Source organism: Scatophagus argus, chromosome 24, assembly GCF_020382885.2.
Source record: "Scatophagus argus isolate fScaArg1 chromosome 24, fScaArg1.pri, whole genome shotgun sequence".
Lineage (NCBI taxonomy): Eukaryota > Metazoa > Chordata > Actinopteri > Scatophagidae > Scatophagus > Scatophagus argus.
Window position 1 is genome coordinate 10,779,634 of NC_058516.1, and position 13,301 is coordinate 10,792,934.

The 13,301-nt window shown below is 41.0% G+C and overlaps 1 long non-coding RNA gene across 2 annotated transcripts in view; it reads right to left on the bottom strand.

Annotated features, from left to right (window-relative positions):
* The window catches only part of LOC124055508, an 83,331-nt gene extending 71,527 nt beyond the window's left edge, over window positions 1-11,804 (bottom strand). For both annotated transcript variants that reach the window (XR_006842679.1, XR_006842678.1), the window contains exon 1: window positions 11,513-11,804. This is a non-coding gene — a long non-coding RNA (uncharacterized LOC124055508). The remainder of the gene's footprint in view (window positions 1-11,512) is intronic.
* Between the last annotated feature and the right edge of the window lie 1,497 nt (window positions 11,805-13,301).

The following is a 13,301-nucleotide window of genomic DNA, read 5'->3' on the forward strand; positions in this document are numbered from 1 at the left end:
AGAGCAGCGACAAGGACTTGAACAAATACGTGACAGCCTCCAAAAACACAAATATTGGTGTTGTTCCCCTCACGGTGTGTGTTAAGTATGAGAAGAGAAAGAGTGTGTGTGTGTGTGTGGTCATGTCTCTCACACCTGGTTTGGAGAACGTGGCTACAGCTTAGCAACAACAGTGCCGTCACAGACTGGCTGTTTATGTGTTTTCCATTAAATGTCCCCATAAGGATTGTAGGTTCTCGCTCATGTTTCAGGTTGACACGTGTATCCAAACAGCTCTAGCTTTAGATACGTTCTTGTGAAGGTCATAATGATGATCCTCACACAAATAAAGGCCAGGATTTTCCCTTCCCGTTGCTGATGTGATGCTTTTTGTTGATCACAACAACCACACTGTCAGCTCGAGTAGCGTTTTTTTTTATCCTGTCCATAACACCTCTAGGACCTCGTGTCTGTGCGGGCCTGCTTTTGACTTTAGGAACAGAAGTCTATTCACCGAAGATGACCACGTAAAACTGCTGAAAGCTCTGGGGAAAATAGCTTATACGTGACCAGAAAACAGGAAGGAATTGGGACAAACTCAAGGAAAGATCTTATTCAGAATGCGATGTCTTACTCTGATATCTATCTGTGATCTACCAGGGTGCACGTGAACAAAGCTACAGACTGGTAGCTCTTTCCTCTGCGCAAAACTTTCCGTTTTCCATTTAACTGTAACAATCAGATGAGGAAAGGGGGCGTTTAAGACCGCTTTCCAAAGAAAAAACAACCGCATCATTCTTTTCAGAAAATAAGCCAAAAAGGTGTGTTTAAGTTCGAGCGATAAAATCGTCTAAAAGCAAGAAGTATTATGTCCACTGGGAGAGGACTTGGTTACAGAGGTGAAAAATGCTGCGCTTCTCTCACAAAACTTGAAGTGGTCTTCTTTTAACCGCGTCCATGATCTTTCCTAAACTTTAAGAAAGCAGTAACTTGAATCATAGCGAAGCACAACGTTGCCCTGATCTTAATCAACTTATTTACACCACTGATTTGGAGTGGTTTTGGAAGGGCTTGAAAAAAAAATTATGTCGGTCAGCTAGGCATGAGATCGGGAAAAAAAACTTGTGCAGGTGTAATAAGAGGGTGCCATTAAACGCATCCTTCCCAGCTAGCGGAGATGAGAGGTTTCAGACATCCCAGGTTCTGGTGGCATTGGCTTAATCATGCTAAAGCTCTGAAATCATTGAAATCCGGAGATAAGAACCTCCCTGACACTGGTATTTTTATTAACACTTAGGAGACTACTAAAAAGGAAATTAAGCCAAGGGTTTTTTTTTTTGCCAAACTACTAACCTTGTCAAACATTTCACACAAGCTAAAATATAATCTGTTTGCCAGATTTGTGAAGTGGTTTGACCACCTGCTGTGCTCTGTGCTTTGACTTCTCTCTTATTAAAAAAAAAAAGAAGAAGACACTTTCAAACTGAATGAAACACTTATTTTTACCTTTTGATTTTCTTCTTCTAAAAGGAAACTGAAAGGAAAGTTTAGAATTACCAATTAAAGTTTACATATAGAAATGGACCTGGCCGAAAACAAAGCTTTAACGCTGCTTTTAATGAGGTGCTTTAATAACACTAATAAGTCATTATTAGAGAAGATAAAGGTGCACAAAATGTATTTCTTCCTGTGGCAGATACATGAAGGTGAAAAATAACAGAGTGAAATTGAAAATGTCAGGCCTTTAAGTGTTGAAACTAATCAGGCGAGCTGTCATTATAAAGGCAAGGTTAATAGCTGCTGACAGAATCACCTTCAGCAGACACCAAGATAAGAAAAGGTCTTTTTATTAGCACTGCTGCTGCAGATACACTCTCACAGACTCATATACATACGGCTGTGTGTCTGAGCATGTCGAACTACTCCAACAAGCTCACGATGGATCGATGCTGGAGATCCAAGTTGCTGTGCATCTTCTGCTGTAGCAGTGCCATCAGATAAGCGCCATTCAGCAAGGCAGGGGTGTGTGTTTGTGTGTGTGTGTGGGGGGGATTTACAAGTCGCGCAGTGGCCTCGACACCCACACAAAACCCCCCTCTTTTGTTCCCCCCATCACCTGTTCCAGATTTATGACGTCCAATTACAAACGTGGATGCTAACAGTATTCCCCATTAGCCTATCAAATGCTCTAGTGGTTGTTCCCTCAAAAGGGTTATCTGGCCTCTCAGCAGTGGCGTAACCAATTTATGGGCCCCCCCCCCCAAAAGAAGATCTGAACAAAGACCTCCCCCAACTCTGCTTTTTGTTTTCCTGCACCGCTCCCCAAGACAGGTAATTAACAGGGAAGGAGTTTGTGGTTAATTTGCGAGATAATTATCTAAATTAAACTGCCTTTCGTCACACATCTCTCTCTCTCTCTCTCGCCTGCATGCCCGCAATCTCTCTCTATCATTTGATGAGGGTGGCCAGGGGTATTGTGCCGCTGTAGAAACAAAGCTGCTAATGACATGTTCTTATTTCTTTCCTTTTGTTTTCTTTGGCTTTGTTTGGCTTTTTTCTTTGTTTTTTAGTCACAGAAGAAGTAAATGAAGAGGGTAAAGGCGCGTGTGTGTGTGAGAGAGAGAGATTGAGGAACACAGTCAGAAAGGGAGATAACGGAGAGAATCAGTTTACTTACAGACTTTAACCAGGTGACAAAAGAGAACAGTGCCATTAAGACGCACTCTATAATCTGATCTGCAGCGGCTGCTATTTATCAGGTGGCTGTGAATGGCAGCGGTGGCGATCTGCGAGGCACCGTTTGCCTCTCAGAAAGAGCTGGCTCAGGAGATCAGATTACCGGATCTGGAGAGGAAATCCAAATTTAGTCTGCTGGAGTAACATCCCACAGCGATTCGAGTGGGTTTCTTTCAAGCAAAAGATTCCCCCACACGTTTGTAGAGACCGATTACAATCACGTGAAAAAGGCCAACACGTGCATGTAACATGGCAAACCCATATTTGAGCTCTAAGAGTTTCATAAATCCATCTATCCATCTATTACTGTCCATGTTTGTAGTTCATATGTTTGATAAGACTACAACACACCATGAGTTTGGATTCAAATATGGATACAAATGCTGATTCACTGTTTGGCTTGAGTGGCCAATTAGTTCTCTAATAATCTACAGAGTAAACATTCATGATGTGAACCTCTCCTTAAAGATGAGACCCCGAGGTCCAGTGGCATCCTATTGGGTTGGCTCAGGTGCACCCTGATGCTGCATTCTATCTGTACTCGGAAGTCGTGACTCCCCGACTTGGAATTGGATGTGTTCTATTTGCCGCAGCGCAAGACAGCTCATTTTAACTCTATTCAGCCATCGTTGTTATAGCAACATCGACCGGTTACAAGCAGCACCAGCTGATAAACAACACATTATGTGGTATTTCACACCAAACAAGACTATAGTTACATTCCTAAAGGCAGCAATAAGACAGTATTGTGTACACGGCATATTAAACTGGAAAACTGCGAAACCACAGGTTTAATTTACAGTCGATGAACTGGGCAGCCATCTTGGTTTGCGAACTCTGTATCGTCTGAGGTCGAACGAGTTGACAAGTTGGAATCCTGACTTCAGGAGGCGTTCGATTTGCAGAAACAGACAACAATAGTCAACTTTGAAAAACAGATTGACAAAGGTAGGATAAAAGAGAAAGTTTCATCTTTAGTGGCAAAATAGTCAAGCCAGGGGTCGTGCTCATACCTTCCTCCTACCTTGTTAACAGCCAGGAGCGAGTAGCACTGAAGGAATGACACAAGTTGCATCCCACATAATTTCTGATGACAAAACGTTCTTCTTCTAATATAACTAACAGGGTTTCCAGAAGCACAAACCATTGGTGGAGAAAAAAAACACCAAGGTTCTCAATGGCCAGGCTATATCATAAAAGTTATTGCATTTAAGGTAAAGGGATTGCTTAATGTTGGCCACATTATATATTATCATGTAAAGAAATTTTAATGCACAAACTAATGGACGCGCAGCCATAGCAGCAGAAGGGCGTGCAACAGCAGTACACAGACAGCATCGGCATGTATTTGACAAATGGATTTCAATCACAGTCTCCCAAATCAAACTTCTAGCCTCAAGAGAAAAACTTTGTAGGGGGGGAAAAAAAATCATTAGAATTAGCCGTTTCGGTGCTGCTTTTCATATACGATACGTCGTAAAAATTTGCATGAAAATGCCTGGATGGAAACCCAGCTCGTGCGTCCGTGCGTCTGTCCCACTCTCTCCGTCCATCCCTCCTCGCTTCCTCTCTCTCTCTTTTTCTGTACTGTATGAAGGAGGGATGATCGCTCCCTGTCACATCTGTTGGCACGTTGCCATCAAGCCTTGACAGGAAAATAACACTCTTCAGGGAAAATAATACACTCGTTCTGCCGTCGGCGCTCCCAGACACATGCCTCGGCGTGTGTGTGTGTGTGTGTGTGTGTGTCTAAAAGCCCTCGTCGCTGCTGTCAACCTGAGTACAAAGGATCACTTTATATGATTAGTATGCATCTCTGAAAAACATATTGAACAAAAAGCCCTGCCCCGAATGCTGCTCCACGCCAATTAATGGATTAAGAAATTATTTTGAGGCGAGGCTTGTTGTGAGACAGCTATGATACGTGGCTGGAGAGGCATTTCTGTTGTGGTTATTGCCAGCTATAAGGCCGGAATGAATTTTGATCACACAACAACGACGTATACAACCACATATTTGTCTCAACTGAGTGACGCGGCTCCTTTTAAAAGCGATGAAAGCGAACGAGGTTGATAGAAAAACATCCTCTGGCAGCCATGTTGGAGGCTCTTGGAGCGCCAATTACCGTGTGGATTCAAACCGGCAACTTTACGGACCACTTCAGGCCGCGGCCGCCTGCAGCACGCCGTCATCCCAGTCACTGTTCAGAGGACAAAAGCCACTTTGACACGGCAGTTAACCCCGGAGCCCCGGAGCCCCTTCCACCCCCCACTCACCCAGCTCTCAGTCCCGTGTTAAGAGCTGCGTTTATAGATTTTGGGAAAAGGCTGAAAGTAGAGATTGAAATCGACTTGGCCCCAACAATGAGGTTTGATTTCTTACTTAGTAGTACTGTGTAGAGGTGTGCATGTCATTGTGTGTGCGTCAGGTGGGTGGGGGATCTAACTGTCTGAGTGGTTGTACGATGAGATTTGTCGTCTATTATCGTACATTTGGAAGATTTACTATTGGCAGACCTTTAAGCAAACTTCTCAGTGTTTTATTAATTAGGTAGTTTATTTATTTACTTTTTGACAAATCATTTGGTCTGGAAAATGTCTGACATGGACAGCGGTTCGCCCAGGCAAACTGTCAAAAACTAGAAAACAAATGAGCAAATCCTCAGGTTTTAAGCGTAGGAACGCCCGAATTGGACTCATCGATGACTTTGAAAGATAATCCGTCAAACAACTCTTGAGCTCTGCAGCGGTTAGCGCAATATCTCTTGCAAGGTCGAAGTGAAATGTTAAAAGGTCATCTGCAGAACCAAACAACGCTGTGATACAGGGGGGGATGCAACTTCATAAATCCAGCTGAAATCCAGATTTTAGGGCTTTACGGTGCCACAATAGTCATTCCAGATTTTTAAGCAAATCTCAGGTATAAATCTTCATTCGACACGGGCGGCGCCAACGAGCCGCGGAGCCTTCACAAACTTGAGTTTCCGGGGCCCATTTTTGCTTTAAAAGTCACTGAGTTTTGCATGAAGCATCAGTCGCTGAGCATTTATTTAGACCAGCAGTTAAACCGTGGACCAAAATGATGTTCGAGGGGTCTCGATACGGTCAAATGCAAACTTCCCATTAGCACATTAGTTTGATCCACCCGGTTCAACCAACCTGGCGTCTTTCTCTTACAACCTGGCGCGTTCGCTATATCCAGACTGAAAACATTCCCGGAATTAGAAATGTATTGAAAAGACTTTTGTGATGTTGTAAGTGCATGATGTGATACGTGTTCAAAAACAGAGCGTGTGGAGTTACATCAGCCGGCTGATCCATTATAAACCCCCGAAGAGAGCCTCAATTCTCAATTTCCATCCAACAACATGGAAAATGGCAGTCCATTTTCCTCCGCTAATGCAAACAACACAGCTCCTCTAAAATCAATGTAATTGGCTTCACCATTCAGTCCGACTGAATATCTTGCGTGAAGCTTGTGGTGGAGCGATGATGGCAGCGTAGTTCCTTCATAGTAGCTGTGGGGGGGGTTTGAGCTAAAAAGGTTTGTTTTACAGTCCAACTTTTTACAAATTAACATCTTTTTTTTTTGTGATGTTCTGTCGTGTTTTCTGATTTGCTGCTGTTCTCTGCAACTTCAAGGCCGCCATACATTAACTCAAGTTCCAGTGCGGCAGCTACCAACGAGGACCTTGATTCAGGACTGTTTTGAATTGGAGGGTTTTGAAGGGGCATTCCAACTGTATGAAATTCAGTTTACTCACTCATAGGTTGTTTACACTCTTATTTTCTCAAAAAGCTCTGGAGAGCTTTCTTAAGCAAAAAAGAAAAAAAAAAGCCTGATGAGATCAATGAGAAGCCTAATTGAGGGGTTACTGAGGTGCATTATGGGAAATGTAAGATCCAGCGTTTTCAGACCTTGGATACCTCTGCCTCTAATGCATCTATTTTGATTATTCCTTTTACCCTCCCATTCGTCTCATGTGAGAGTTCCAATTTTGTGAAAAAGCTGAATCCCAAAATTTTGCATTTTTATTAGTTTTATTTTCTTAAATCTGACTGGTTTTTTTTAAAATGCTCCTAACCCTCCCACCAATTCTGAAAATAAGGTTTAAACACTAGTATTTTCATTTTTTTCCCCCTTTCTCATACACTACGGGGTCAGGGTTTAGTGATGTGCTTTGGTCAGATAGTTTAGATAGGCTTGATAGTAAGACACTGGCCATAAACAAAAAAATAAATAAATAAATAAATAAAAGGTCCATAAAGTGATTTTTTTTTTTTCTCCCCACTTTGTCTGAGAGCACAGAAGACAAGCCTGGACATACTGACACAGTCGTCCTCACACAGAATACCAGAAATAAAAAGAAAAAGAAAAAAGAAAGACTGAGCTGCTTAGAAAATAGCAAAAAATTGGGTTAAGGAAACATGTGTCTACTTGTGTGTGTTTTACATAAAATGTACTTGAACCCAGGCTATATTTGTCCATGCTTTAGAGGCAGAGAGCGGCGGTTCTGCGCTGGGGGGGGGGGGGCGGCCCCCCCCACTCTCACCAGGATCTGTTTGTCAGCTCCCACATTTACTGCGTGGAGAATGAATGCAGAACGCCGGATATCCATCACATTAATGCGGTTTGATAGCAGCCTGGCACTTTGAGGCAATTCAGTCCACAGGAAGGCTCTCGTATCCCACTGGTCCCTGCTTTTTCCTGCAAATGGTTCGGAGCGCAGCGCGTCACTTCTGTGTGCGGCTTTATTTTCTTTTCTTTTTTTTTAAAAAAAAAAAAAAAGAAAAAGAAACATTTTCTGTGCAGTCGTGTTGGTTGGTAGATGTGGCTGTTTAATTGAACTCTACAGTAAAGCTGTTTGTTTTGGCCTTGCTACTATTGCTCTTACCTCTTTCAGCAAAATATCAACTTGGGAGCAGATTTTTAACTGCTGCTTGAAATCTGTAGATAAACTGGATGTTGGTCTAATTTAACAATCTCACATTATGGTAAAACGCAAAGCTAATTCAAGGTGAGTGTTGATATTCCACAGGTGGGGGACATGAACTGAACATTCACTTCTATGTATTGTAAAAGCAGCTATGATAACAAACTGATACGCAAAAGGCAAAAAGAATCGGACGAGGATGATGAAAATATGAAGCGGAGGGGGAAAATTAAAAGAGATATGTTTGAATTTCCACCAAGACCTTTTTTTTGTCTTAATGAAAGAACGCTTTAAGAGAAGTTGCCCATGAAGCTAAATTACAGAAGCTTTAACAGCAGAGGCACCATTAGTCACCAGCTGAGAACTAAGAATAACCAGCACAGCCTCATCAACCGGCCACGTTAACAGTCAACAAATGTGTGTCGGAACAAGGCCGTGGAAAGTATTCAAAGTCACAAGTTAAATTTTAGTGACAGAAATGACACCAAGAGCTGGAAATGTAAAGATGCTGGAAATTTAATATAAAAACTAACTTCACCTTTCAACTGTTATCTACATTCTGTTATACATTAAGTGAATGTAGAAAATGTACAGACTGTACATTACAGTACAGACAGTGCAGACTTATTATTATCCATCTTTGCAATGTTTTCTTAATTTGAGTTAAAACTCACTGTCATGGGCCTGTAAAGGCCTTCAGGAGTGGAGATGGGTGGGACAAAATGGCTAAAATAAATAGTTACAACATCTTAAATTGTGTTGGAAATATTCAACCTACCTCCATGATTGACCTTTTTTTCTTCTTTTCATCATGACGATCGAATACAAATACACAGCATATCTGCAAGCAGAGATGAGCAATAGTAACTTGACTTACACAGCTGTGGTCGTATAAAATAAAATGACTTCTTGAGGAATTAATTTATTTAGAAATACTCATTTACTCTCATCGAAACTGAGGAAAGTTCATGATGATGGCCAATGAATGGGAGAAATCTAACAAGTGGACCTCAGGTTAAAACCCTTTTGATTGAAACATAGTTTTATCATTTCTAAAATACACACAAAAAGTGTTTCCATTTTCTAACAATTAAAAAAATAAATAATTTTTAAAAATCAATATTTACATGAAATGAGCTTCTAGCGTTGATGATATTTGATCTGCTCTAACTGAAGACTCATACATGAACATAAAATAAAAATGAAAATTAAAAAAAACAGTGCAGATATAAAATATTATTTCTAAACAGATAATAAGCAGGAAAAAAAAAAAAAGTTACAAATCCAGAGGTGGATTGAAGTTCACTTCCTGCAGCATCTTGAGCAACACCCATCTACCACCTTATTTTTCTCCTCCTGCCTTTACACCCAGTTAACCTTAATCTGTGCAGAGTGTGAAAAGCACAGTCTAACAATCCAGTCACATTCGAGAAGTGAAGCTAATGGCGCATCAACAGGTCGAGACTCTGAGCTCACATAATGGCAGTCTTTATTCCACTCAGGCTTGTTTGGCCATTATGGTACAGTTAGTCTAAATAACAGCTGAAGAAATGGCATGATGCCAGCATAGTGAGAGGTACTGAGATTTCCTATCTATTCATATTGTAATCTCTCAGCCTCAGGGGAAAAAAAAAACAAAAAAAACACTCATAACCAAAGCCTGTTTCTGCATTTACGACCAGAATCCACCAATATGCATTCTTGATGTTTCACAGTGGTTTAGTTACCGAAAAATTCTCACTGTGTGTTCAGATTTTTTGCCCTCGTTAATGCACTTAAGAGCCAATAAGAGCAGGTATTTGCAGTGCTGGTCAAAAACAGTCTGTGGACTTAAATTTAAGAGGGGGGGGGGGGGGGTCCGAATGAGCCTGAAATTCCAACATTAATAAGTTCAGAATTTCATTTTATGCATATTTGATGCATGAGGTGTCATTTTGAAAATTTAAATAACCTCTCCTTTTTTTAAATTTTCCACACAAAAGTGATCAGGAAATAATATCAGGTGTGAATTGACCTCCTCTTTCTTTATATAAAAAAAAAAAACAAACAAACGTGAACTTTAAGAAAAAATGAAGTGAAATGAATGAAATGGAATTGTCATTAATTCTTCGACTGACTGACGCAGTGCTGCACAAACGCAGGCCTCTTCCTGATGTGACTGATTATTGTGTCCTCCAGCAAACCTGCCTGTGAACATGAGACAATCAGTCGGCTTTCGTCTGTCCGCACATGGTCAGTCAGTGTGTGTGGAAAACAGCTGTTCACGGCCATTACATGTATGTGTACACACACACACACACACACACACACACAGGGGACTGTAGTTGTCAAGGCTTCAGTGGACTCTCTGACATGTACTGGAGCAGTTTTAAGGTGGATGTTGAGCTCCCTCTAGTGGAGAGTTTTGACATTTTTCCATGTTTGCCTGCCCTTCGTGTGATGTACATCACTTTCTCAAGGCAAGTTAAAGAGAAGGTGAAGGAGCAGAGCTTTTTAGTCACAGCAAAATGTCGAGTACAAACATCCATCTACCTGGCTTAGGTAACGGGATGAGTAATAGTGTTGTGCTTGCTCTGCTGATGGTTGTTTGCATCCCAGCTGCCAAATTTGTAGAAAAGGGCTAAAAAAGTAGTTATATTTGGTTTTGTAAGGAACAGGTGTGGCTCAATATTTTCAGGTCACTTTGAGTCGTTAAACCAACCCATAAAAAAAATAAAAAATATGAAATTTGCCTGTTTTAATGGCTATGACGCACAACAAGGCAGGGCTCTATAGTCACTTTATTGTGAAGTGAGGGTTTTAACAACGTGAAGGAGCGATAAAATCATCACGCATTTTCAATTATATGTCAAATTTGCATGTCAAATATAAAGCTGATTAACTACTGCACTTTATCCTTCCTTAAGCGTGGAAAATCAATCTTATGGGTACTGAAGTTCTCAATGAACTATGTCTTAACTAACTTAAACGTACCCGTCAATTGACTTTAAATTGGTCAAATTCAATTTGGAGTGACTTTTTAGGGCCCAAAATATCAACGTGTCAGAGAAGGGAGGGGGGGTGATACAACTCAAAATGGGATTTCCAGCATCACCGGGTTTGTTTTTGTTAGACGATGCTGCCATCTAGTGGTTGTGTGAGGATATACAGTCTTTTCCATCAGTACCGTTTCCAATATGACAGTTTGTTAATCCAGCAGGATTAGTCAAATTCTGTTCTGTCCATGTGTTTATATACTTAAACGTGTAGTTAATCTCTGCTAATGTTTCTGAATTAAATGTTTGATGGAAAACGAATCAGTTCACCCTGAAACCGGACTGTGACAGCAAACTGCATCAGAAGTGCAAAGAGGCGCCCCTCAGTACAGCACATGCAGGACTTCAGGGCTTCAGCTAAGCATTAAAAAGGAACAGCATTCAAAGCAAAACAAAACCAGCACGCATCACTGGACATCAGGAACCCATCGTGGATTAAGCTGGGAGAAATAGTTTATCTATAATGCAACAGCACTCAGATTAGAAGTATGTCAGACCAGCATTATTGAACACAACAGCCATTTAAACTTCAGGAAATGTAAATTCATAACATATAAAGACATGAGATTCAAACACAGTGTGACTGACAAGTGATCTCTCCAAAACATTACAATGACAGCAAGCAGATGACTGACATAATGAACTCCATATCACATCTGTATCCGTCTCATTAAGACATTTTATACCTGCTTAGCTCGCTCATATTCTCCACAACTCAGTCATTTAGTTCATTTTTCGAAAACCGTGAGAAGTACACTTCATTCAGACACACTGGCATGCTAAACAAGCTAACAAACAAACAAACAAGAAAAAAATGGCGGCGGCCTACCTTTGAAGCGGTCATAAAGTGCGAATATGTGTCAATTCCTGGTTGTTTATTCCCTTAGTCAATAAGTGTCCACCAGTCCAAAGAATAATGACGGGTTTCCATCAAATTAATCCAAGTTGTGAATACTGCTGCGTGAACTCCATTGCTCACACTGTCTGCCAGCTTTGTTCTTAAAAAAACATAAACAAACATAACTTATTTTCACTAGTGACATTCAATATTTCCTCTTCTTCCTGCCTCGTGTTGTTGGGTGTGCTTGTTTTCCTTACCCATGCTAGCTACACAACTAAAATGTCCCCACCTTTTTCTGTGTATTTGTCACCCTGGCTCGGCCTTTGAAGTACAGCAAGCGCTCCTAATTAAGAAGCCAATTGGCTCTGTCATTGGCTATTGACAAGTCAGTCGTAGCCAATCATTTTCCCTTTCTACCTGCGTACGGATGGGTAGTTTGTTTGGCTTCCTGGTAGCAAAGCTATTTTTTTTTTTGCTGCAGGTAGAAGCGTCCTTTTTCAGCTTTTTTCAAACGCAACTGAACACAGGACGTGTGAAAAAGTGATAAACACAAAGTTTTAAATGATGATTAAAGGTTTTGTAGTCGTAAAAATGATTCAGTAGGTTTTCCAGTGTCACAGGAACTAGTAAAAGTAAATACAACCTGGGCCCCTTGGAGGCGCTTTTGAGACGTTTGAGGACACCAGTGACACTAAAAACTAAAATGTCCCTGTCTCCAGTAAGGTTAGGCCTATAGGTGTGAAGTTTTAAACAGTTGTAGCTGACAAGATGTAAAACATATATGTATAGGTCATAGCTAAAAAAAGAGAAGCATATGCACCATTTTTTGTTCGTGAAATATGACTTATTTTAGACAAGAACAAACACACTTTTATCTTCAAATCTTATTATGACAACATTTTTTTCACCCTTGGCTTTTTTTTAAAATTATTATTATTATTATTATTACTATCCTGTATGAATAAATAGAAATAGAAACGTGCATCTTTTACTCATCCATTCAGTGCAGTTAGATTTTGTTCACTTAATAACTTCAGACTTTGGAAATTCAAGTTCAGTTTTGTTTGAGAAATGTTTAGTTGACATTCGTGCAATATTGCCAGAGAAATGGAATTTTGTAGAGGTCAAGGTATCACATCACTTCTATGTTAATAAGGGTCCACCTGCCCCATGTAAACTCACTGAAAGAAACGACCACATGGCACCATACCTACGTCACATGACTGAAGAAGAGCACCACCAGAAGAAAGAAATCTAGATTTGACGCCACACTGGAGGGGTTCGGCGATAGGGAAGATGAGTTGACAGTGAAGATGCAAAAGGCCCAGTACATTCACATCGAGAAGGCCTTCAGTTTGAAGCCGCAGTCCGTCCACTGCCTCCCAGGTATCTGCTCCATTCATTGGTGGGGGTTTGCCTTGTTCTTATTGCTTTGAGGCGATGGTGCAAACCACTGAGCCACCGTGCTGCTATAAACTCTCTGTCCAAGGTATTTTATGAGTAGTACTACATTACTTCATGAAGTGCATAGGGTGGCAATGTGGCCTTCGGCACTGAGATGTAAGGATGCACCCAAAGACCCATCCATTGCCGAGAACCGAACTCAAAGAATGTTTCATTAGCAGCTTCTAATAGTCCTTTGCATTATTGCTACCACATGGGATTCAGCTGTTTTCATATCTGTCAACTACCTCCTGCAATTTTGCCCGCCTCATCCAGACTTATGAACTGACTTTGTAATTTCCAGCAAGGCACACCTCCCAAACGCAGAAACGTC